The following is a 25381-nucleotide window of genomic DNA, read 5'->3' as shown; positions in this document are numbered from 1 at the left end:
TGTGGGTCAACCATGTTACTAAATGTGTTCTAAACATTTCTCTCCTCAAGGATACGCAACAAATCTTATGGTCTCTCTGGTAGAGGAATACTCTAAGTCACCACAGGCCCTACAAGAAAGCAGTGCTGTCTTGTCCTCTGCTGCCCCGCCCCCCCCTCACCACTTCCCTCCAGAAGGTTGCCAAGGATGAGGCAGTCAGCCTCCATCTCGCACAACACTCACGCTTTAACATCTAATAAAAGATCAATTTTACCAGTTGAGTTTGTTTCACTATGGATTTATTAATCATCTTCCAAGCGGGGCCACTGGAAACCTTTGTATGTTTGTCCCTCCTCTGCAAACTGCCTCCTTATTGCTGACACAACACACGAAGGTATGGCTTTCCCAATGTCCCTGCCTAGTATTCCGTACGCCCAGCGGACAACCTGCCTGTATGCGGTGTATCGGAACTGCCTGTGGTGGAGATTGGGACATAATTACATTTTGATCATACCATGGTTTCATAATAAACAATTCCAATGGTAAATATCGCATGTCCTGTTGGCTTATATTCTACTGTACTACACAACACCAAAATTGTTTTTATAGTAAGTATATGGAAACCACTGAGTTTAAAAACCTGCTTAACAGGATTTACTATTTTGGTGTAGAAAAGCTGGTTCTTTAAATTGCAGTGTGAAATAATTTTTGCTCAAAACATACTCTGGTCTGCTGGCTTGGAGAGGGCCATGCTCCTGTCTGAAGTTCATGTATGCTATCTGCAGCACAAAAGGATTCAGACAGGATGCTTCAAACCCTGGATGGAGTGTGAGGCAGGTAATGTCTTCTGGGGGATCTAGGGTTTGGACAAGGGTCCAATAGGCGTCGACCTCCCTACAGCACACACTCTCCACTGCTGATGGCATAGCCTCACATCTACCACACAAGCACCTGTTAAACAAAATGTGCTAAGATAAACTCACTCTCCTTCCCTCCTTGTAGCTCTAGTGGATGGTGTAAGACCTTGTAAGAAACGACATGTAGACTACCTACTTACTTCCTAAAGCTTATGTAAATATGCACTGTAAAAAGACGACCCCCCACACACACACACACACACATTTATGCACAGTATAGGCTGTCAATTAGATGCATTTATCTGCATGCCTTACACCCAGTATCCCTCCACGTGACAATAAAATATCCTTGTAACAATGACTATATTTACATGAACAGCATATTCCCGTCCTAACCGGAACACTAACTGCTTTCATACATGTACTCCGCAGTACATGCGAGCTCATTTACATAATGTCCGTCGGAAATACTAGGAGGGGAATAGTATAACAGCCGGCTAAGTTCGGAATTCCAGCTGGCCGGTTATGTTGTTCAGATATACGGCCCAAACGCTTGACATCTGCAGAAGCAGAACATGCGGACACCTAGGTCTGAAAGCAGCTACTGATTAAAAAAATCAGCAAGCAATTTCTACAAAATTTCACGATAAACTATGTTGTGCAGAAATGCACAGCTTTTCCATACCTGTCCAGACTAGCTGACCGTCACAGATGTAAGCTAACGTTATAGCCTACAGCATTCATTAGAATCTGGGATCTAAACTCAACATTTTAAGACACATGTTGCATATGGTGACAATCTACATGGATGCTTGAAAAACAACAAAGTCGACAGCAATATTGCAAAATATGATTTATTAAAGATGCAATGTGATAAACATGGAGACAACGTTAGCCACAATTACCTATAGCCTGTGGTCACTCACCAAGACACCTGCCCAATTCTCCACCGATTCTCCTCACACCACAACTCTATCTCTCTCCTCTGTCCATTTACCCTTCCCCTTAACTCTGCCTGACCCCTCTCTTGCCTAGGCGGCTCATAATTATACGGCAATGGCCCATCGTAAGAGTTTACATTAACCCCTACTGCAACCTCTTCACTGTCTGACTCCATTACGAAGAGATGAGATTTACCGGCCGTTGCGTCACTTCCGATCAGAGCGTTTTTGACAGCGGAAGTAATTTTACTCACACCTTCTTTTTAAAAACTTTTTTCATGCACATTTATGATTAATTTCTTCACGCAAATCGAGTTCCTACACTATTTATCTACACGTTCATTCACAGGGATCTTCAACTTGAAAGATGGACTTTAACTAGGTGTGTAACAGTGAGAAAGTGAACAGGACATTTCTGATAAAGACAGGTGGGCTGTGATGTCCCCTGAATAGACATGTTTAGCTATTCTAAAATTACAAAATATTTTTAAAGCAGTTACTGAAAACATACATGTTCAAATCCAGCTAAACATTTCATTCTACTTCAGATAATTTACTTTCTGAAAGAAACTCTCAAAAGGCTACATTAATAATTTACAGTAATAATTTTGACTGTATCATTAAACATACTTTATACTATGGTATAATGTTGTATAAGTTCAAATTAACTTTTAGCCTACTAGCTAATTTTAGCCAAACTCAGTTAGCCAATTTCAGTTGACAATGTGGGCATCATTTCTTTCGGTTCATTCATATCAAACAAGTAAATCTCTAGCACGTGAATCTAATAATACAAAATGTACGTACCCAACAGTAGATTTCTAATAATATGGGCCTCAATTCCTCCTCTCTTCGTGGTTGTTCAAACTTCAGTGTTCCGGAGTGACTGAGTCTATGGGGAAAACGCGTTAACATCTCGTGAGATAATCTAACCTATCGCGGGATTTGGTAATGTCGGGAGATCTTTTGTTACATCTTGGCAGCACAGTTTTGGACATAAACGGTGACCAGATATAATTCTGTTTTACATGTATATGCATACATTCCACATTTTTTTGCAGTATTTACCATGCAAGGATTAAGCACAGCTTTTGCATATTTCACAAGGATTCCATGATGGAGGGTCATGATGGACTATAAATGCACGTGTAAAAGACGTCGCCAGGTGACGTCCTCTCACCCGATACACTATATTGAACTACACGTAACTAAAAGTCAAAATAACAATTAAACATGCAACCCCAGAGAACTGTAGACATGTACAAATGTATCTGAATGCATTTTTAGGAAATGTTCTGTGTTACATATTTTTACCGATTTATGCCGTCATACCGCGACTATTTTTGGACAGGGACACGACGTTGCCGTCGGACCAATGTTTGCTGGGAATGCACACCCGAGGTGAACGGCCACTCCGCTTCGCGTCATGACCGCATTACCACCTCGGGTGTGCATTATTTTTCTAATAATTCAATGGCCTGAAGTCAATTATTCCTTACATACAGCACATTTAAAAACAACCAAGGCTGGCCAAAGTGCTGTACAAAAAGTTAAATAAACTAAGAGAAATACAAATCATACCACAAAGTAAACAACAAATACTATAATAAAAAAATAATGATCACACCAGTGTTTAAGGAATATTAAAGGCCGGAGAGAATCAGTATGTGTTAGAACAGACCTAAAGACTTACATGGAGAGGTAGACTGTTCCAGAGTTTCGGACTGGCAATCACAAAGGCGCGATCACCTTATTTTTTTAGTCTGGAGCTCGGCACAGAAAGTAAGACAAGGTCTCAGAGTTCAGGAGGGAGTATGCAGATAGAGCAAATTAGTCCGTACTGAGGGGCCACATTGTCGAGGGCTTTGTAAACATTCATAATCATTTTAAAATCGATTCAGTATTTAACAGGAAGCCAGGGCAATGCAATTGGGGTTAACAGGCTCATACTTGCGAGTCTCTGTAAAGAGTTTCACTGTTAGAAAAAAGGGTTCAGTGGGGTTCTATATCTTGACTCAATTTTAAAGAGCCATTTATGCAGTGAGTGAACAATTGAAATTTAATCGAACTGATGAGTGCCAAAAACATTGATTAACTCAAGAAAGAAACAAGTTGCTGAAACCAATCTTTAATGCTAATATATAAATTGCTAATTTGCCTCTGGACACAAAAAGATTGCACTGGTTTTTGATTGAAATGTAACATCTATGCAAAATAATCCTTGAAAGATTTCTCATTTAAGGCCATTCCTGTTTGTGATTGTGTATTGTCAACAATAAGCAGAAACATTTTGCATCCCCAGTGTGGATCATTCATTTCAAAATTCATCCTCATTCTCATGTTTAAGAATCTGTTTTCTGCTTGACTAATAATTTATGCTACTGCCCACTGACATGCTTTTAAAGCTATTGTTATCCAAATTTCTTTGGCCTTCAAACACCTTAAAATGCACATATGTAGGTCTGAGAAATCCAAATTTCCTCAGGGGAGCATGCCCCCGAACCCCCCTAACTACCTCACATTTGAATGCGCGCGTCTGTGTCAGGCTCAGCCCCTGATGTTTTTAAAACCTAGAAATGCCCCTGTTTAGGACATAAGGGACCGTTCGGTATTTATGGAAGGGGCCACCGGAGGAAAATAGGGGAGGGTCATGTCTTTTTATTCTTTGTTGAGGGGAGGGTCATCCAACTTTTTTTAGTCTAGGGGGAGGGTCACCCAACTTTTATATTCATGAAAACAGCAACATTTCAAAGTGGCTTGTTTGGTGCTATTTTTTTCCATTTAGCTCCATGTTGATCTCGCGTTATCAGCCCCCCTTCGATATCAGATGGGTCTGACCCAACAAAAATCCAGTTTGGCGCTGTTTGACAGTCCGCGTGCACTTCAGTTCGCGCTTAGAAAAAGTGCATCATGTAAGAACAAAATGCCAAAGAAATGTTTACCCGGCAAAGCCAAGGGATGCAAACAGCGCGCTTTTCGGCGCCTCGCGCTTTTTTCACGTCAGTTTGGGTGACTTGGGTCAGAGAGGGTCTGATTATAATTTCACAAAGTCATCTGAAGCCATTCCATAGCTTAATGTGAGGTACAGAAGTCTATTTACATCATTAAATTAAAGTTTACGGAAACTCGTTTTCCCTCTGCGCTGTCATTCTCCATTCAGTATTCAAACAGCGCGTGCGCGCCTCGTCCGGTTACAGCAGGATGCACGGTAAAACTCTCTCCAATTTGGATTTGCATAAAATAACTTTATTTTGTGTATTTGTATGTTACGTTTGTTGCTGTTGTTAAACGACTCGTGTGCCAGGACTATAAATCGGCATCAAACGCACAATAACTGTAATTTAAAACGTACTCGGTTACTAATGTAACCTCGGTTCTCTCTAGAAGAGGGAACGAGTATTGCGTAAGGTTAGCTTACGCATCGGGAAAGTCTTCTTTCTTCGAGATCTGAAGCCAAAAAATTATCCTTAATTTTGTATTCATTGTCAACGCAGTGCAGCAGCCGACAGACCTAGGCAGGCTGTATAAGCGTGCTCATTGGCTGCTCGGTGGCAACTGCTTAAGCCTATCGGTGAGCGCTCTGAACGCGGCAACCAATGAGGGCTTCGCGCCCTCCACACCCTTCTAACCGTCAGAATGGGTGTGGCCAGCGTGTATATATTCAGCGCTCACAGGCTAAAATTCTGGTTTTCGCAGTCTGAAGCGCAAAAGCTCGTGGCGCGACACGGCAGGTTACGCAATACTCGTTCCCTCTTCTAGAGAGAACCGAGGTTACATTAGTAACCGAGTACGTTCTCTTACGAGAGGTCTCTCGTATTGCGTAAGATTAGCTTACGCATCGGGAACCCTTTGTCAACGCCGTGTGCGCCGAGCATCCAGCCCATGAATCCCAGGGAAACCGGGGAAAACACTCTGCTGGGAAATGTGGCCGGTCGGAGAGACGGGCCAGCGCAGTACAGGCACTTCATGCAGCATATGAAATAGAGCGGCGCGGCCGGTCTATAAACATATAACAGTACAAACAGTAGGGCCGGCAGAGCGAGCCCATACAGTACATAAGCACTCATAAGGGTAGGAGAAAAACGACATAGTCGGTCTCACATGAAGAGAAAAAAGAGCCGAGAGGGAAATGACTTGTGCCCTAAACGGGGTTCCAATCGCTTTGGGGATGTAACCATGTCTCGGTCTGAGAATGACTTTCAAGTCATTCGGCCCGAACTCAAGACATGCAGGGCTAACAGATAGCGCGTGCAAATCACCCACTCGTTTGACTGAAGACAGAGCTATCAGAAAAACGTTTTTTTAAGCGACAGATACTTTAGATCCGCGGATTCAAGCGGTTCAAAGGGAAAAGCCTTTAGGGCCGCTAGGACCAAGGACAGATCCCACGAGGGAACCGAGGGGGGCCGCGGGGGATTCATCCGTCTAGCTCCTCTGAGGAAGCGGAAAATGAGCTCATTCCTTCCCATTACCCGGCCGCGTGTCGTCTCAGCGAACGCTGCAATAGCGGCCACATATACTTTGAGCGTGGAAGGGGATCTGCCCTTTTCCAACAGCTCTTGTAAGAAGGAGAGCACCCGCGGGACCCCGCATGCTCGCGGATCCAAGCTCTTAGTAGCGCACCATTTAGAAAACACCGACCATTTAGACGCGTGGAGGGGGCTCTCGACTGTGTGATCGTGTTCACGACCCCTTCTGACAGGTCAACGGGTATCCGTTGATCACCCATGCATGCAGCGACCAGCGCTCTGGATGGGGATGCCAGATCGATCCACCGGCTTGGGAGAGGAGATCCTTTCTCACCGGGATCGGCCATGGGGGTGAGTGCGACAGCCTCACTAGCTCTGGGTACCAAGTTTGGTTTTCCCATCGCGGGGCTATAAGCAGCACTGAGTGGTGCGTTTCTCTGATCCTCAAAATGACCTGTGGCAACAGGGAGATCGGAGGAAAAGCATACAGCGGGAGGCTGGGCCATGTCTGGGACAGCGCGTCCTCGCTCTTCGAATAAAACTTCGGGCATTGAGCATTGTCTTTCGACACAAAGAGGTCGATTTCCGCTCTGCCGAATAGGCGCCAGAGAAACTGGACTGTCTGGGGGTGCAGAGACCATTCTCCCGGGGAAATGTTGTCCCTGGACAGTCTGTCTGGACCGACATTCAGGTGGCCCGGTACGTGCGCGGCTCTCAGCGAGCACAGCGAGCGGTAAGCCCACACGAGAAGGCGTTCTGTCAGCCTGCACAGGTTCCTGGATCTGACACCGCCCTGTCGGTTCACATAGGATACCACGGACGTGTTGTCCGAGCGGACTAGCACATGATGATCCCGTATGAATGGGAGGAAGCGCCTGAGCGCGTTCTCGACCGCCATCATCTCCAAACAGTTTATGTGGAGGCATTTTTCCCGGTCTGACCATAGGCCAAAAGCCGGTTTGCCCTCGAACAGAGCGCCCCAGCCTGAGGTGGAAGCGTCCGTCGAGATAACTTTGCGGTGTGAGATAGCTCCCATTGTCACTCCCCGCTGGTACCAGTCGGCCGCTAACCAGGGCTTCAGAGCTGAAACGCAGCTCTGAGACACTCTGATGCGAACACCGCTCGGGCATTCAGCCAGCGTTGTAGCGGGCGCATTCGTAAAAGACCCAGCCGAAGCACTGCTGCGGCTGAGGCCATACAACCCAGTAACCTCTGAAATGTTTTGAGAGGTACGGTGCTGCCCGGCCGGAGGAACGCGGCCAGGCGTCGAATGCAGCGCGCGCGCTGTGTTCGACAGGCGGGCCGTGTACTGATATACCTGACCGTCGAAGGCGAATCTCAAGAATGGCCTGTGACGGGGTATTATCTGGATCTGAAAGTACTCGTCTTTTAGATCGATAGATATAAACCAGTACCTCGGGCGAATTTGCGCAAGAATTTGTCTGGTTGTGAACATTTTGAATGGTCTTCTCATAAGAGCCTTGTTCAAACGTCTCAGATCCAAAATTGGTCTGAGAGCTCCGTCCTTCTTGGGAACGAGGAAATAACGGCTGTAAAAGCCCGACTCGCTCATGGAAGGGGAAACCGGTTCTATAGCCCTTTTGCACAGAAGTGTAGCTATTTCTGCTCGAAGTAGATGTGCTACTTCCACATTCACTCTGGTCTCGATACGCGCTTGAAAGCGCGGAGGGCGGCGAGCGAACTGCAGAGTATAGCCCTGTTTTACTGTGCTTAGCACCCGTTCTGATGCGCCTGGAATAGCTTCCCACGCTTTTGCGTGTGCAGCCAGGGGCAGAATGGCCTCCGGGCTCCGATCGCCGCGCATCGTGGGCTCGAGAGCTCGAAACGGAGGGGTGGGCGCGCTCTTGGTGCTTAGATACGGCGGATCGCACGCAGCGATAGCTGGCCGTTTTACACAGTGTCCCGGTGGCTTTAGACGGGGAACATACAGTGTGAGGCGCGATGGCGGCGTCGGGGGTGAAAATGTTCGTTAGTATGTGTGAGCGCTCGAGGGCGGGCACAGGACTTACATTCAGGGGCGGGCGCGGCGCGCGTGCTCTTGGTGCTTAGATACAGCGGATCGCACGTAGCGATAGCTGGCCGTTCTACACACAGTGTCCCAGTGGCTTTGAACAGGGAACATATAGTGTGAGGCGCGACGCGCGATGACGGCGTCGGGGCGAAAATGTTAGTTAGTATGTGTGAGCACTCGAGGGCGGACACAGGACTTACATTCAAAACATGACCGGTCGTGCGAGGCCGTGTGACAGAGCGGGCAGTGAGTAGGTGTGGGCACGGAGAAGTGGACACGTGACCTACTTCTAACACTAAAGCGGCTTTTGCCTGCTTCATGAGAGTGGGCTCTGTGAGAGACACGGGATGTATAGTGCTTGTGTACAGGGGTGAGCACAGAAACGTGGGCACATTCACTGTACTAGAAACACATACGGCGTCAGCCGTGCAACCAGACATTTTGCTCTTTTGAAATGTCTCTGGGATGCGCGCAGGCGAGCGGGTAGATATACCGGCTCGTTGACTGCGGGGTAAACAGCTGCAGTAGCCGTGGCAACGGGGACTGACAGTGCGTGAAGCTTCGACGGTGGTCCAGCCGCAGAGCTGCGGGGCTAACCGTCTTTTCTTCTCTCGTGTTTAGACGCTCAAAAATACTCGAGCACCCTGAGTAGGTGTGGTGCGAGAGGCGGGTTCGCTTTCTGTAAGTAAGAAAGACTGGCCGCAAGCTCGGAAAAAGCAAGCAGCATAAATTTTTATCTGCCCCGAGAGCTGGGATCGAACACGGATCTCTCGCACGAAAGCGTATGGTTCTGCCACTGAGCCACAGGGGAAAACACATTAGCTTTCGGTTAGCGCGAGCATATAAAAAGCGACCTCATGTGTCGCGTCGGCGTTTGTTTGCAGGCGTGCGTGTGTTTAAAACAGGCTCGTTTACTGCAATAGTAATATTTCCAGTCGCCTGAACTTAAGAGGGGACTGAGAAATGTGTGAGAATTGGCGGTTGTCCAGCCGTAGCGAGACTAACACACTCTCTTATCTTTTCGCCGGTGAGTGAGGCGCGCACGCTGAACGCTGCTCGTGACCGTCCGCTTCGTCATCCCTTGAACGGCGCAATCTGCGCGGCCCAACGAGGGAGAGAGCGGGCTTGCTTTCTGTATGTAAGAAAAACTGGCCGCGAGCTCGGAGAAGGGAACAGCATAAATTTTTATCTGCCGCGAGAGCGGGGACCGAACCCGGGTCTCTAGCTTGACAGTCTAGGATTCCGCCACTGAGCCACAGGGGCGAATACATTAGTACTCGGTTAGCGTCATCATGTCTTGTGACAGCGTTTGCTTGCAGGCGAGCGTGTATTTATAACAGGCTCGTATACTGCAATAGTAACAATTCCAGTCGCCTGAACTTAAGAGGGGACTGAGAAATGTGTGAGAAATGGAGGTTATAGTCCAGGCCACGGCGGGACGAAAACACTCTGTTCCCCTTTCACCGGTGAGTGACGCGCGAGGACGGAGTAGCTTTCTTGTAACGTAAAGAGAGCTCCAAGACCGTCCGCTCCTGCCATCCCTTGTGAGCGGCTCAGTTTGCGCGGCTCGAACAGAGGGAGAGGAAACTCGCTCCGAGACCGTCCGCTTCTGCCATCCCTTGTGAGCGGCGTAGTTGCACGGCTCGAACAGAGGGAGAGTACGGGTATCTATCACATTCGCCTCATCTCCTGACGCGGCGGCGGCGCGGGCGAGAGCCGGCGGTTGAGCGGCCGTGAGGGAGAGGGCGAGAGAGAGCTCGAGGGAGAGGTTCCGGCGAGCTCCTCAGTCACAACAGTCTCCGGTGGTCGCTGCAAGCGGCGCTTCTTAATGCACGGCCCGGCAGGGACAGGCGGAGCGACAGCTTGGTCGAAAGCTTCAAGTCGAGCCCGCAGGGTCGACATTGAAAGCTCTTCGCACTCGGAGAGTGCGGTGGCGGCGTGCCCGCGGCCCAGGCGGAGAGCGCAGAGAGGTGGCGGTTTTACAAAAACGCCTCGTGCTCTTTTAGAATACACACATTAACAGAAATAATGTAAAGGATATGTCGCCGGATAGCGTAGCAGGCACGGATGGCTGAAGGCGGCGAAGACGGCCGGCTTCCTCAGGCACTGTCCTAAGCTTGCTGGTCGCTGGTTTCAACGGCGGCGGCTCTCAAGATCCAGCGATGCGAAGAGCGTCGCTGAAGACAAGAAAATCAGAATTTTAGCCTGTGAGCGCTGAATATATACACGCTGGCCACACCCATTCTGACGGTTAGAAGGGTGTGGAGGGCGCGAAGCGCCCTCATTGGTTGCCGCGTTCAGAGCGCTCACCGATAGACTTAAGCAGTTGCCACCGAGCAGCCAATGAGCACGCTTATACAGCCTGCCTAGGTCTGTCGGCTGCTGCACTGCGTTGACAATGAATACAAAATTAAGGATAATTTTTTGGCTTCAGATCTCGAAGAAAGAAGACTTTCCCGATGCGTAAGCTAACCTTACGCAATACGAGAGACCTCTCGTAAGAGAACTGTGAAGAAACAAATGATCAATAAACTGTTGGACAGATATAACGTACTCTAGGATTTCCGCGCTCGACATTCTTCGCTTTGTGCAGTGAACTTTTAAATGCACACTTGTGCTGCTGTGCAGCTCTGCACACTGTGACTCCATGTTGCTTTGAGCACATCATTCTGCACCCGCGATGCACATACGCGCTTTGTGCGCTCTGTTTTGAAGCGTTTCATATTATCATGGTTTTGCGCACTGAAAGATTTTTAAAAGCATATATTTTTTATACCTAGCCTGCACAATAATTTAATTGTATATTATTTATATATAGTCTACACTTCTGAATTCTTGACATTCATATATAAATATTAAATTGTGAAATGTATGATTGCCTGATTGAATTTTATAAGAGCATGCCTAGGCCTACTAATAGTAATTTGTTTTTATTAACATTTTTAGATTTTATCAAATTACTGTGCAGATTTTTTCAAGAATTACTCTTTGACGCTGATTTATATACTCACTAAGTTTAATAAAAAATACATAGGCTACTACATTTATGTAATATTTAAAGGTGTTAACGGTAATCTTACACTGCAAAATGATAACTTGCAAAGGATTAAATTCATCACAATTATGTAAGTATCTGGATATATGCCGCGGGGCGAGGGCTTCGATAACCTCTCTCTTTTTTGACCATACATGTGTTTGCATCCCTAAAGCAATTTAAGTTAACATAATAAAATACGTAGACCAACACCACAAAAACTAGTTAAACTAGTAAATTCGTTAAAATTGGGCGATTCCAGTGTTATGGACGTGACATTTGCAGTCAAAACTTGAAATATAAATTCTCAGAAAATGCATTTAATACCAATATTTTGAAACGTCTGAAAGGAGTCAAGACATTAGAAAAATATCAGTCTACACATGCGTTTTATATTTAATATGAGGGAAATACACATGTGACGTGACACAAAAAATCTTTAACTTTTAGGTGGCAAAATATTTTTTAGTAGGCTAGCCTAATTCTAGGCTATAAATTACACTGTGCAAACCACAAGATATATACCCACCGGATGAATAAAGAGCGGCCTCCACAGAACATACAATATTATTTTTATTTTATTTTTCGTGTTCGCATTTATGTGAGTGAAAAAAAAAATGTAGGGGAGACCGGGGACAGTTGCAACACTTTTTGCATTTCTCTCAGTTACTCAGAGACTATTTGGAGTAGACCAACCAAATTTGTATATATTAAACTTGCATCTGTCTGCTAATTACCCATACCATTTAAAGATGATTATATATGACATATCGTTCACAGTATTTATTTGAATGGAAGAAGTCAGATGTTGCAACTGACCCCGACCCAGGGGACGGTTGCAACACAACCCAGGGACGGTTGCAACACGTTAAAAATACCTTAAATTTCTCTAATTAATTTTAGCTTTTTGTCTCAATGAGCATATAATTCTGAAAATATTAACTGTTTTAGGCCTACTATAATATTATAGTATTATGTATTTCAATAATATTATTGTAGCCTATAATTTATTTATTTAGTCATATTTATCGAATAACAGTTGAGTTTTGTTTGTGTAAAACATAGGCCTACATAGATTCAGTGTGCAGGAATTACAGATGATATTCAATCTCTCCATATTTCAGTGTCAGACATGAAGAATTGAACAATTTGCAATGCAACAAACCTTTATTAAACATGCAATTTATAACTTGTTGCAACCGTCCCCAACCCTATCAGCCATGACAGAACATCATATTCCTGCTAGACACACTGACTTTGACACATGCTAACCATGTCACTTAGAAGTCAACAAAACAATAATTCAAACTAAGTAAGTTTTGATTAATTCATACAAAATGACTGGACAGTATGACAAAAATACATCTCATGAAAAAAATTACTTTCATACCTCCAAAACAAGTTTTGTTCAATAAATGCAGCAGCATTTGTTGAATATGTCTACTGTCTTTTTGGTGGGGGGAGGGTCTAACTGTGCATGTTCAGTATGAGTGTCATCACTCTAGCTTGTTTCTGATTGGAGAAAAATGACATGTTGCAACCATCCCCTGTTACAACTGTCCCCGGTCTCCCCCTATGGGCTCAGTTCTCCATTACGGACATGACTCTGAAAGCGACTTTCACAGAGACCTCAAACAGAAAGCACAAAGCCTTTCTTTAAAGTGAATTTCGTTTTTTTATTAATTGTATCTTAATTTTAATCAATGTTTCATCTGGATTTAATAAATAAGAATTAAATATAGCCTATAGAAAATAGATAATCATGACTCGGAGGCGCGGGCGAGTGAACTTGACTCTTGTCTCATAAATGAACCGAAACGTTTCGGTTACTCACGTAACCTCTGTTCTCTCTAGAAGAGGGAACGAGTATTGCGTAGTTAGCTTACGCTACGGGAAAGCCTTTCTTTCTCGAGATACTGAAGCCAAAAATTATCCTTAATTTTTATAATCTTGTCAACGCAGTGCGGCAGCCTGCAGACCTAGGGCAAGCTAACTAGCGTGCCCATTGGCTGCCCTGCGGCAACTGCAGCAGCCTACCGCTGAGCCCTTGGCGTGACGTCACGACCAATGAGCGCGCTTGGCGCGCTTAATGCGTCACAGCCCGCGAAAAGGGGTGTGGCTTAGCGTATATAAACAGGGCTCGGAGGCTGCTTCTCTGGTTTCTGTCGCATGAAGCGAAATGAGCTCGTGGCGCGAGCACGGCGGGCTACGCAATACTCGTTCCCTCTTCTAGAGAGAACAGAGGTTACGTGAGTAACCGAAACGTTCTCTTACGAGAGGTTCTCTCGTATTGCGTAGTTAGCTTACGCTACGGGAACGCCCTTGTCAACGCCGTGCGCGCCCAGCATCCACTGAATGAGTCCCAGGGAGAGCCCGGGGAACGTGATAGCGGAGAGCCGGGCAGCCCGAAGAGGGCTAGCGCCGTACATAAGCACACACTAGGGGGTTAGGAGCGGCACGGCCGGTCCTAACTGCCAATTCCCTGTATAGTGCAGCTCAACCAGTAGAGCTAAATCACACAACGTAGCCCGCGCACAGATAGTGGGCTGGCATACGCGAGACTTAGACTGATAAGACTTTCGCCTGCAAGGCGGGAACATCCAGGTTGTAAAACCTAACAAACGTGGAGGGGGAGGCCCAGCCTGCCGCTGCACAAATGTCATGAATGGGAATCCCGCTGGACCATGCCCACGACGAGGCCATGCCTCTAGTGGAATGAGCTCGAACGCCCAATGGGCACTGCAGGTCTTTAGACGCATAAGCAGCAGCAATAGCGTCCACTATCCATCTGGACAGACTGTGTTTCGAGGCGGCGAGACCCTTGGTGCGCCCACCAAACGAAACAAAGAGCTGATCCGAGCGCCTGAAAGCGGCGGACCGTGAAATGTAGTTTCTCAACGCCCTGACCGGGCAGAGGAGATTACTATCGGCCTCGCTGCCGTGCGTCGGCAGGGCTGAGAGGGAAATGACCTGTGCTCTGAAGGGAGTGCCCAAAATTTTTGGAACGTACCCATGCCTCGGTCTGAGAATGACTTTGGAGTCATTAGGTCCGAACTCGAGGCACGCGGCGTTAACAGATAACGCGTGAAGGTCTCCCACTCGTTTGACTGACGACAGTGCTATCAGAAAAACGGTTTTGAGCGTGAGGTATTTCATATCCACAGTTTCCAAGGGTTCGAAGGGATGCGCTCTCAGGGCCTCCAAGACCAGAGAGAGATCCCACATAGGAACCGAGGGGGGTCGCGGGGGGTTCATCCTCCTGGCTCCCCTAAGGAAGCGGATGACGAGCTCGTTCCTTCCTAATGCGCGGCCCTGCTCAGAAACCGAGAGCGCTGAAATGGCCGCAACATAGACTTTGAGCGTGGAGGGGGACCTGCCCGCGTCCAGTAGCTCTTGAAGGAAACACAGTACTCGCGATACCCCACATGTCTGTGGATCGAGCCCCTTAGCAGTGCACCATGTGTTAAACACTGACCATTTCGACATGTAGAGCCGCCTCGTAGAGGGGGCTCTAGATTGTATGATCGTGTTCATGACCCCGTCTGGCAGATTAGCGTGTAATCGTTGAGGCTCCACGCATGCAGAGACCAGCGCTCTGGATGGGGATGCCATATCGATCCGCGTGCTTGAGAGAGGAGGTCTCTCCTCACCGGTATCGGCCAGGGGGCTGAGTCTGCCAGCTGTATTAGATCCGGGAACCAAGCTTGGTTCTCCCAGCATGGGGCTATGAGGAGCACTGAGTGGCGCGCTTCCCTGATTCTCTCGATGACCTGAGGCAGCAGAGAGACCGGGGGAAAAGCGTACAACGGGCCGCTGGGCCAGATCTGGGCCAGCGCGTCCTCGTTCTTCGAGAAGAACTCTGGGCAGTGAGCGTTGTCTTTTGACGCAAAAAGGTCGACTTTCGCTCTGCCGAACCGTCGCCACAGTGACTGGACTGTTTGGGGGTGTAGAGACCACTCCCCAGGGGGAACGTTGTCCCTGGACAGTCTGTCGGGGCCCTCGTTCAGGTGGCCAGGCACATGCGCGGCTCTCAGCGAGCGCAGAGAGTGCTGAGCCCACACGAGGAGGCGTTCCGCCAGGGTGCAGAGCATCTTTGATCTGACACCGCCCTGGTGATTCACGTAGGCCACTACCGATGTATTGTCCGTACGGACTAGAACATGGTGACCGTGGAGGAATGGGAGGAAGTGTTTGAGCGCTTTCTCGACCGCGAGCATCTCTAGACAGTTTATGTGTAGGAGATTCTCCTGGTCTGACCAGCGGCCATAGACCGGTCTGCCTTCGAAGAGCGCTCCCCAACCTAGGTTGGAAGCGTCTGTCGAGACAACTTTCCGGTGTGAAATCACTCCCATAGTCACTCCTGTGTGATACCATTCGGCTGCCAGCCAGGGCTGCAGGGCTGAAATGCATCCCTGATTCACTCTGACTCGCAAGCCGCCGGCCGCCCAGGCTCGGTGGGGCACGCGCATTTTCAGCCAGCGTTGGAGCGGGCGCATGCGCAGTAAACCCAGCTGGAGCACTGCTGCAGCTGAGGCCATATGCCCCAGGATACGCTGGAATGTCCTCAGCGGAACCCGGCTGCCTATTTGGAGGGATGCGGCGAGAAGGCGGATGCGGCGCGCGCGCTGCTCCGACAGTCTGGCCGTCATAGCCACCGAGTCCAGTTCTATTCCAAGAAAGGAAATTGACTGACGGGGTGATAGCGAGCTCTTGGTCCAGTTGACCGAGAGACCCAGCTCCTCCAGATGGCTGAGAAGCGCTGTTCTGTGAGACACAAGTTCCGTCTCTGACTGCGCTAGAATAAGCCAATCGTCCAGATAATTCAGTATTCGCATTCCCTGTTTCCTCAGGGGAGCGAGGGCCGTGTCCATGCATTTCGTAAATGTACGGGGTGCCAAAGACAGGCCGAACGGCAGGACTGTGTACTGATATACTCGACCCTCGAAGGCGAATCTCAAGAATGGCCTGTGACGGGGAGTTATCTGGATCTGAAAGTATGCGTCTTTTAGATCGAGAGAGATAAACCAGTCTCCTGGGCGAATCTGCGCGAGGATTTTTCTGGTTGTGATCATCTTGAACGGCCGTCTCATGAGGGCTTTGTTCAGATGTCTCAGATCTAAAATAGGTCTGAACGCTCCGTCCTTCTTGGGCACGAGGAAGTAGCGGCTGTAAAAGCCCGACTCGCTCAAAGAAGGATGAACCTGTTCTATAGCCCCTTTGCGCAGCAGCTTCGCTATTTCTGCTTGAAGCAAGTGCGCCGCTTCTGAACTCACTCTCGTCTCCGTCTGTGCTGTATAGCGCGGAGGGCGACGAGCGAATTGAAGCGAATAGCCGTGTTTTATAGTTTTCAGCACCCATTCTGACGCGCCCTGAATCGCTTCCCATGCTTCCGCATGCATAGCTAGGGGTCGAATGGTCTCTGGGCTCAGATCGCCGCGCTGCGCAGGATGGGGAGCCTGTATCAGAGAGAAAGGCGCGGCGCGCGCGCCGCTGGTGCTCGAACACGGGGGCTGGTAAACAGTATTGGCCGACTGTACAGCGTTCAGTAGCTCGGTCCCATCGGATGGAGCGTGATTTGCTGTCAAACAACCCAGGCGCGAGAGAGGCGTGGGGATTATCATGTCTACAAGTGAGTGCGCGTGCTCGTGAGCGGGCGCAGGGTTTACACTTATGACACGGCCAGTGTTTGGGAGCTTTAGAGGATCCGTGACCCAAGGTAACTGGCTGGCAGAGCGAGCAGCGGGTAGGTGTGAGCACAAGGTTGTGGGCACATTTCCTACATTTAATACTCGAGCGGCTTGCGACCGCTTTATGAGAGAGCGCTCTGTACGCGTTACCATGGGGACCCTGTTTGTGTGAAGCAGTGAGCACATGGGAGTGGGCACATTTTCTACACTTATAACACCCTCGGCTTGAGCCGCTGTTGCCCGGGGTAACCAAGTGGCAGAGCGAGTTACAGGTAGATGTGAGCACAGAGTTGTGGGCACATTTACTACACTTATTACTCGAGCGGCGTGTGACCGCTTTATGAGAGAGCGCTCTGAACGCGTTACCATGGGGATCGTGTTTGTGTGAAGCAGTGAGCACGTGGGAGTGGGCACATTTTCTACACTTACAACACCTTCGGCCGGAGCCGGAAAGCCCGAATTTACACTCTTTCTGAGATTTATTTGGGCCGCCGTAAAAACGGCGTTTGTGTGCAGGCGAGCGAGTGGTATTACTGGCTCGTTGGCTGCGGTGTAAGCTGCTGCAGTAGCCTGCACTGAGGGGACTGACAGAGCTGGGCGTTTTGATGGCGGTCCGGCCGCAGCGGGACTCAGCCATCTCTTCCTCCCTGCGGGTGCTAGGAGGACTTCGCGGGCTCAGACTTCAGCGTTATCTTGGGACGCGGACCCCGGGGGGGCGGCGGTCTGTGACGGCTGGTCGAGCGCGACCTAGGGCGGCCGCCCTGGCGTCGCTGCGAAGTGGTTGGTGGCCGAGACGAGCGCTGTGTGGAGCTGCGCGCAGGAGGCTGAGCTTGAGAGCGGCCTGCGGCTGGGCTCGAGCGGCGAGGCAGGAAGAGATTCATAGCCTGCGACGCCTTCTGCACTTCAGAGAAGCGGTCCACAATCCCGCTGACCGCAGGGCCGAAGAGGCCGGTGGGCGAGAGCGGGGCGTTGAGGAAGACAGCGCGTTCCGACTCACTCATATCCGCCAGCGTCAACCATAAGTGTCTGTCGATGACGGTGAGCGCGGCCATAGATCTGCCGATGGCTTGTGCAGCGGTCTTAGTAGCACGGAGCGAAAGGTCCGTCGCGCTGCGCAGATCTGTTAAGGCTGTATGATCCGAGCCCTTCTCGTCCAATTCGCGGAGGAGGTCGGCTTGCAGGATCTGAAGAACAGCCATCGAGTGCAGGGCAGAAGCAGCTTGGCCGGAGGCGGCGAATGCGCGGCCGGCGAGAGCTGATGTGGTCCTGCAGGCTTTAGACGGCAGGGCAGACTTTGAGCGCCATCTAGCAGACGGCGGGCAAAGGTGCGTTGCCACCGCTTCCTCAACGGAAGGGATGCCGGTATAGCCTTTCTCGGCGGCCCCGTCCACCTGGGAGAGAGCCGAGGAGACAGACGAGCGGAGTCTAGCGGAGAAGGGCGCGTTCCACGACTTCGACAGCTCCTGGTGGAGCTCAGGCAGGAAGGGTGCTGACCTAGAGGCTGGCGCTTGGCGGCGGCTAGGCAGAAAACACCCGTCGAGTCGGTTAGGCGCGGGCTCCTTGGGTGGGGACCAGTCCAACCCCAGTCGGTCGACCGCTTTGGTGAGGAGGCGGATAAGCTCCGCGTCGACACTGGAGCGGGACCTGCCAGACTCAGGAGTCGAGGAGGCGGAGCGGTGAGAGCCCGACCACTCCTCGCTGTCCGAAGCAAGCAGAGAGCAGCTGTCAGCGGCGTCATCTGCTTCATCCCCTGAGGCGACGGCAGTGCGGGCAGTAGCCGGCCGCTGCGCGTCGGTGAAGGGCGGGGGAGAAGGAGAAAGCGAGGCTCGCGGGAGGGGCTCCGGCGAGCGCTCAGCTATAACCACCGGCTCTGGAGGCCTTTGAGAGCGGCGTTTCTTCTTACGCGGCCCTGAAGAGGCAGCCGGGGAAGGTGGAGGATCGTCAAACATGGCGAGTCGAGCCCGCAGGGTCGACATCGGCAAGTCCTCACACTGTTCGCAGCCGCCCGAGGAGAGGGCGCGGGCTGCGTGGTCGAAGCCCAGGCAGAGAGCGCAAACCACGTGGCGGTCTCCATCGCTGAGCGGGGCTCTGCACGAGCCACAGGATGAGCGAGGCATTTGCAACAACGCCTCGCGCTCTTTTAGATGCAAAAGTGTGTCGCGGGGCGAACACACAAACACATACAAAACAGAGCAGTAAAGGATATGATCGCCGGATAGCGAAGCAGGCAGGGAAAGCTGAAGGCGGCGAAGGCGGCCGGCGTCCTCAGGCTGAGATCCTCGGCGTGCTGGTCGCTTGTTTCGACGGCGGCTTCCTCAGAGAGCAGCGATGCGAAGAGCTTCGCTGAAAAGACAGAAATCAGAGAAGCAGCCTCCGAGCCCTGTTTATATACGCTAAGCCACACCCCTTTTCGCGGGCTGTGACGCATTAAGCGCGCCAAGCGCGCTCATTGGTCGTGACGTCACGCCAAGGGCTCAGCGGTAGGCTGCTGCAGTTGCCGCAGGGCAGCCAATGGGCACGCTAGTTAGCTTGCCCTAGGTCTGCAGGCTGCCGCACTGCGTTGACAAGATTATAAAAATTAAGGATAATTTTTGGCTTCAGTATCTCGAGAAAGAAAGGCTTTCCCGTAGCGTAAGCTAACTACGCAATACGAGAGAACCTCTCGTAAGAGAACTCAGCGTAAGGTATGCTACTTGCCTCATAGACCTGAGAAATATATAGAAAGCTTGAAATGTTAATGTTAAACAGAACAATTCAAAACAAAGGAAAACAGACTGCTTCTGCTTATGAAATGTGCATTTCTCTCTGGCGCATTCCGGTTAGAAGATCGCAACGCATCGTCAACTTCATCTTTGCAGTCGACACAGAAAACACTTGTTTATTATTAAACAATTAAAATGTCTCCTTGCTATTATTGACATATTCATAATCATTACTTTTGCCGGTTCTTTGTGACAGCTTTTAGATGCTTTGTTGGCAGCGCCACCGACATGTTGAACGCGTCACACCGCATCAGCACCGAAAACATGATTTTTTTTTCAAATCTAAAATAAAAATTCGTGATACGAACCTTTGGTTACGTAGGTTTGGTCTATCGTTACAATACAGTAGGCTACTAGTACTTGAACTAGTACAGAAGTAAAGGTAGGCTAATCAATAAATTATCGGGGAGGGTCATGCCTTTTTTCACAATCATTTTGGAGGGTCATAGAAAAATGTATTGCTGGCGAAGGGAGGGTCATGTCTTTTTTGACAACAGATCTCAAAACTCCTCCGGTGGCCCCTTAAATAAAAAACGAACAGTCCCTAAGTGTTAGCAACAAAATTATAAAAGATCATTAAATGACATGAAATATAGTTATGTTACACATACATTCATCCATACATCCATACATTCATTCATTCATTCATACATACATACATACATACATACATACCTTCTCTTCCTTTGAAACCAAATAACTGATTTCTTGTGGCGTCGCTGCATCATTGGGAAGAGAATCACAATAGTATAAATGAAGTTCCAAGTGCCCAACCAAAGAGAACACTAATCACCATAATGGTGACTAAACATTTTAGGAAAATCAACAAATTTTTCAGTTGTATTGACAATTCAACATTCAAGATGACTTTGGGAAATGACTGAATGGAACTAGTGAAAGATAACTGCAGAAGTGGAGGACATGAGTGAAAAGTCCATTAAGAATTTCCCCGCCTCAAAAACCACACTCAAACCAATAAATTCATCTTAAATTGGGTTTTTCGAGTAAACAAAGCATAGTATGTGAATAGTACAGATTAATATATTTACAATACAATTAACTTAAGACATTAAGTAAAGTTAACTAAAAAGTGTTAGTTAGAATCACTGTTAGATTTTACAATGTATACAAGGAATTAATTGCATAATGCTTTCATGTTTAACAGGTTATTTAGATTTTTTTCTAGTGATAAGCATCCCTGTCAACCCTCCCATATTTTACCTTGCTATCCCGCTATCATCCCGTTTAAATATTTTCCTGTATTTCTCCCGTATTTTTAATCTTTCTACAAAAAAATACCACTGGGCGCAAACCAGTTAAGCAGAAATCCCGCCCTGCAGCTAATATCATTGGTTAAGGTTACAATGACGGGTAGGTTTAGGGATCAGTGTTTGGTGTAGGCTCCGCTGAAGTAGTTTGGCGGGGTAAAACGCGCGCAAAGAAGAACAGCAGCATCCCGAGGATGAAAATGACAGAGATGGCGTTGGAGACTATGTATGTAATGTATTATGTATGTAATACAGAGATTATGTATTTATTTATGTTAATATAGCTTGCCTCTCCCTTCCAGCACCGAGCTTTGCACTCCTTGCACTCCTGGATTTGGGGATTTTCTGCCATTTCTCTCTACAGATCCTCTCAAGCTCAGTGAGCCATTTTCACAGTTCCAACTTTTTCTGTATACCACTGATGGAGGGTTTTTTTCTAAAATGTTTTGTTGGACGTTCATCTTACATTTTATAAATGTCACTACTTGTTTCAGAACATTCAAAAGTAATATTCACATACAGTTTAAAGAATGATAAAATTGAGTGGTATCTTAACATTTAGCATTTTAAAACACTTAAAAAACTGGATGTTTTAAACATTCAGAGAACACTCAGAAACTTAATGGTAATGTTAGCAAAACATTATTTTTTGGTAATGTTATGTAAAAATAACATATTTTTGTTAGCAGGGATTCATCTTCAGCGTTTAGATCTTTACATCAACAGGTGTGTCTATTTCCCAGACAGTTGAATTTCCCACAGATCTACTTCCGAATCAATGTGTAGAAACATCTCAAAGATGACCTGGAGAAATATGATGCACCTGAGATAAAGTTCAAATGTCATAGCAAAGTGTCTAAATACGGTGATATTCTGGCTGAAATGAGGGTGATATTTCAGCTGTTGTTGTTCTTTAATACATTTGCAGGCAAAACAACGTTTTTTTTTCTTTGTCATTAAATAGTATGGAGTGCTGATCGATGTGAAAAATAAAACAATTGAAAGCATTTTAGAATACGGTTACAAAATAAAATGTGAAGAAAAAAAAATATTCACAAGGTATGCCTACTGTGTGTGTCATATTCCCCCTGCATTAAAGATACATTAAAATGAAAGCCCAGTGCTCAACCAAAAAAAAAAACCTTAAAACAGAATATTTTTTAGGACTAGTGGCCACGGATCAAAAAAACATAATCCAAAGATAAGAGAAACAGTGTCTGATATATGGAGTTGCAAGGTATGGAAGCTTTCTCCATCTATCTCACTATTTTGACTTTATTTCTCAGAATTGTGAGATTAAAAAGTTGCAGATACCTTTTTTTTTTTTTACTCCATGGCAGAAATAAAGCTTCCATAACAAGGTAGTGATCACCGGTAAGGCTTTGTGAAGATGCATGTTTGTATATGAATAACCACCAAACAACAGTTACTGGCAGGAACTAAAGATGCCATGAACGGCATATTCTTGAATGAGGGCTCCCTCTGCTGACGGACAACAGGGTTCGCAGGCAGACTCATAGTGTGTGTCGATCAGATGAGACTTGTCTTCGCTTGGGCCGCCCTATTGCGTCAAAATCATTCTAGTGCACTGAAATGTCCAGTGTACTGCAAAAACCAGCGATTGCTCACTGTGTTCACTTACCAGAAATGTCATGTTTTTCTTCAACCATATTCTCCACAGCAGACAGAAATGGAGAAAAAGCACATATTTTTTTGCTCGAAATTGGCATCCATGAAGAACCTTTGAATCTTTCCATAAGACAAAATGTTCTTACCGGTAATAGTGGAAAAATTATTTAGATTTAAAAAATTAAGAAAAAATGGTTTCTTCAAGAACTCTTTACTTACACTGAGTTCTTTGGGGAACCAAAAATGATTCTTCTATTGCATCGCTGTGAAAATCCCTTTTTCCAATATTTATTTTACGGAGTGTAGGTTAAACTAACCACATGGTTTTGGGCATGCATGAGTTGTCTTGGTTATAGTGTTTGACTGCCAAAAAAAAAAAAAAAAAAAAAATTTGGGCTGGATTTAGAGAGGAAGATTTAAAAAAAAATTAATCTTCAGTCTGTTCATTTCAGTTTGCACCAGTTCCTCATTCAGTAAGGACATAAACTCACCGTCATGCAAGTGCTGATTCATTTTAATAGTAAATGCAAAGAGCTGACCAAAAAAAATTTAAAATAAAGACAACATTATTGGTTTACTGAGTTGCATGAGCAGACGTTTGCTTCTGTAAAACACTAGTGTTTCTAAGACACACTTTGATCTTCATACTGACAGTGTAACTGTTCTTCCAGCTGGACCAAACAACACCAATGCTGAAATGGGTGTCGTCTTCTCCCCATAAATACACACCGCTGGGGTTCCAGACAAAATTTGTACCAAAATGCCCCGAGAAACTCTTTAGCACAGTTATCTCCATATAGGACTCTTGGTCTTTGTCAAAGGTGGAGAACTTCTGATCATTATGGGAAGATAAAGAGTCGAGAAGAAGAACATCATTGAGGACAATAACTCAATGGAAATGTGTTTTCATGAGGATGAATGAAAGTGTCCTAACTGCACCTCCATCAGTGAACCCTGAAACATGCAGTTTATACCCATCAGATTCAGGACCCACAGAGAAGGACGAGTACTGAGCAAAACCCTTCCTGAAATGGTTTTAAATAAGCAGCTTAAATATTCAACCATGTTGAATTTCAGCCCATAAAAATGCAAGCCTTTAAAATGCAAGCGTGTTTAATGCAATGCCTATTTTTTTCAAGTAGTGCAATTCAACAGGCTTTTTTGTTTCAAAAACATTTGGCATTATTTTACTTCCATACGTCATGGCGACAGCGTTTTGTGAGATACAGAACGGCTGCCAAGCTCACAGAAGAGGACGGGACCGTCCAAGTGAGTACATTAATTTACGTGATGGGAAATGAGGCGGCAAATATTTTCAAATCCTTCGTTTTCAATGAAAGAGAAAAAGACGTAGTATTAAATGTATTAAAAATATACTTGAAATACAAATAGTATGTTTATAATACATTTGTATTACCAACATGCTTATTTGAAGTGCATTAAAAATATATTGAATTGCATTTTAATATTTCTAAAAAGTATACTACAAGAAGTACATTGGTAATAAATATATGCTTAATTATACTTTTAAGAAATATGCTAAACACAAGCATACTTTTAATATATTTTTAACAAATGCACAATAAGTACATTGGTAATAAATATATGCTTATTTATACTTTTAAGAAATATGCTAAACACAAGCATACTTTTAATATATTTCTAACAAATGCACTGGAGCGATTGTGTTTCTTTAGAGGACTTGGAGGAAACCACGCGATTCATATGGATTAGGGGATGTTTTTTTGCGATTAACTTTCTTAAATGTTTTGCAACTGCTTAAGGTTGAGTGATCATGACAGCATTTTGATTTTTTTTTTATCTAACGTTAATAGAAAATGTAACTGTTAGTGTTGTTTTTATTTCCCCCCCATCTTCAAGTTCGCAAGACGCGTGACATTTGGAACCTCATTATGTTGTGATTCTAGGTTTGTATTACATTTACGTTGTCTTTGCCAGTCGTTTACTCAGTGTAACAGCATGTCTTTTTCAGTTCAGCTATATTCAATTTGACCAATCAGAGCCAAGCTTTTCGTACGTGTGCTGATACTGATTTCTAGCAACTTCAGCACTGGGTATATAGTCAAAGTCTAAAGTCTTTGATAAATGGATTTAAAATCTATGTGGAGAGATTTGTCTCTGTCTTAAAACAACTATAAAACATTGTCCAATGCATCTGCAAAAAAACAGAATTAGTTATTATAACATGTAGCCTACAACATGACATTCATTTTATTTGTATTTGCAAAATGAAGCTGTGTATTTATTTCTGATTACCTGAACATTTTGGCTTTATTGTTATTTTGTAAATGATTTGAAAAGTTTTTAAAAAACTGACCAGCCAATTTTGGAAGTGTGATTGGTGTTTATATTTGTTCAAGCTTGACAACCTTATTGCCTTTTTGATAACTTTCTATGGCTGCGTTTGTAACACTTTTTGACATTAAAGGGATAGTTCACTTTGAAATTAAATTTTGGTATGTTTTAGCTTACCTCAAGGGCATCCAAGATGTAGGTGTCTTTGTTTCTTCAGTAGTTTCAATTTTGATATTTTTAGGTCAAACCGTTCTTGTCTGTCAGTCATATAATGCAGGTCTGTGGTCACGGTCTCAAAGAGCATGAACAGAGTCCAAATTAAAACAATTCCCCATCGTCCAAATTAAACAATTCCCCATCGTAAGTACACATTGATGGCCTAAGACACGAAACGAGCGGTTTGTGTG

At 46.5% G+C, this 25381-nt stretch overlaps 1 pseudogene across 1 annotated transcript; it reads right to left on the bottom strand.

The window, feature by feature from the left end:
- Positions 1–281: 281 nt before the first annotated feature.
- Positions 282–23862, bottom strand: LOC308686437 (microfibril-associated glycoprotein 4-like; annotated as a pseudogene). Its single transcript has 5 exons — positions 23858–23862; positions 23593–23683; positions 23293–23511; positions 703–758; positions 282–453 (listed from the first exon to the last, which is right to left on the bottom strand). The product of its transcript is annotated as a microfibril-associated glycoprotein 4-like (transcript).
- Between the last annotated feature and the right edge of the window lie 1519 nt (positions 23863–25381).

This window comes from Scardinius erythrophthalmus (genome assembly GCF_964197995.2).
Source record: "Scardinius erythrophthalmus genome assembly, contig: HAP1_SCAFFOLD_280, whole genome shotgun sequence".
Taxonomy (NCBI): Eukaryota; Metazoa; Chordata; class Actinopteri; order Cypriniformes; family Leuciscidae; genus Scardinius; species Scardinius erythrophthalmus.
This window is presented reverse-complemented; position numbering and strand designations above follow the sequence as displayed.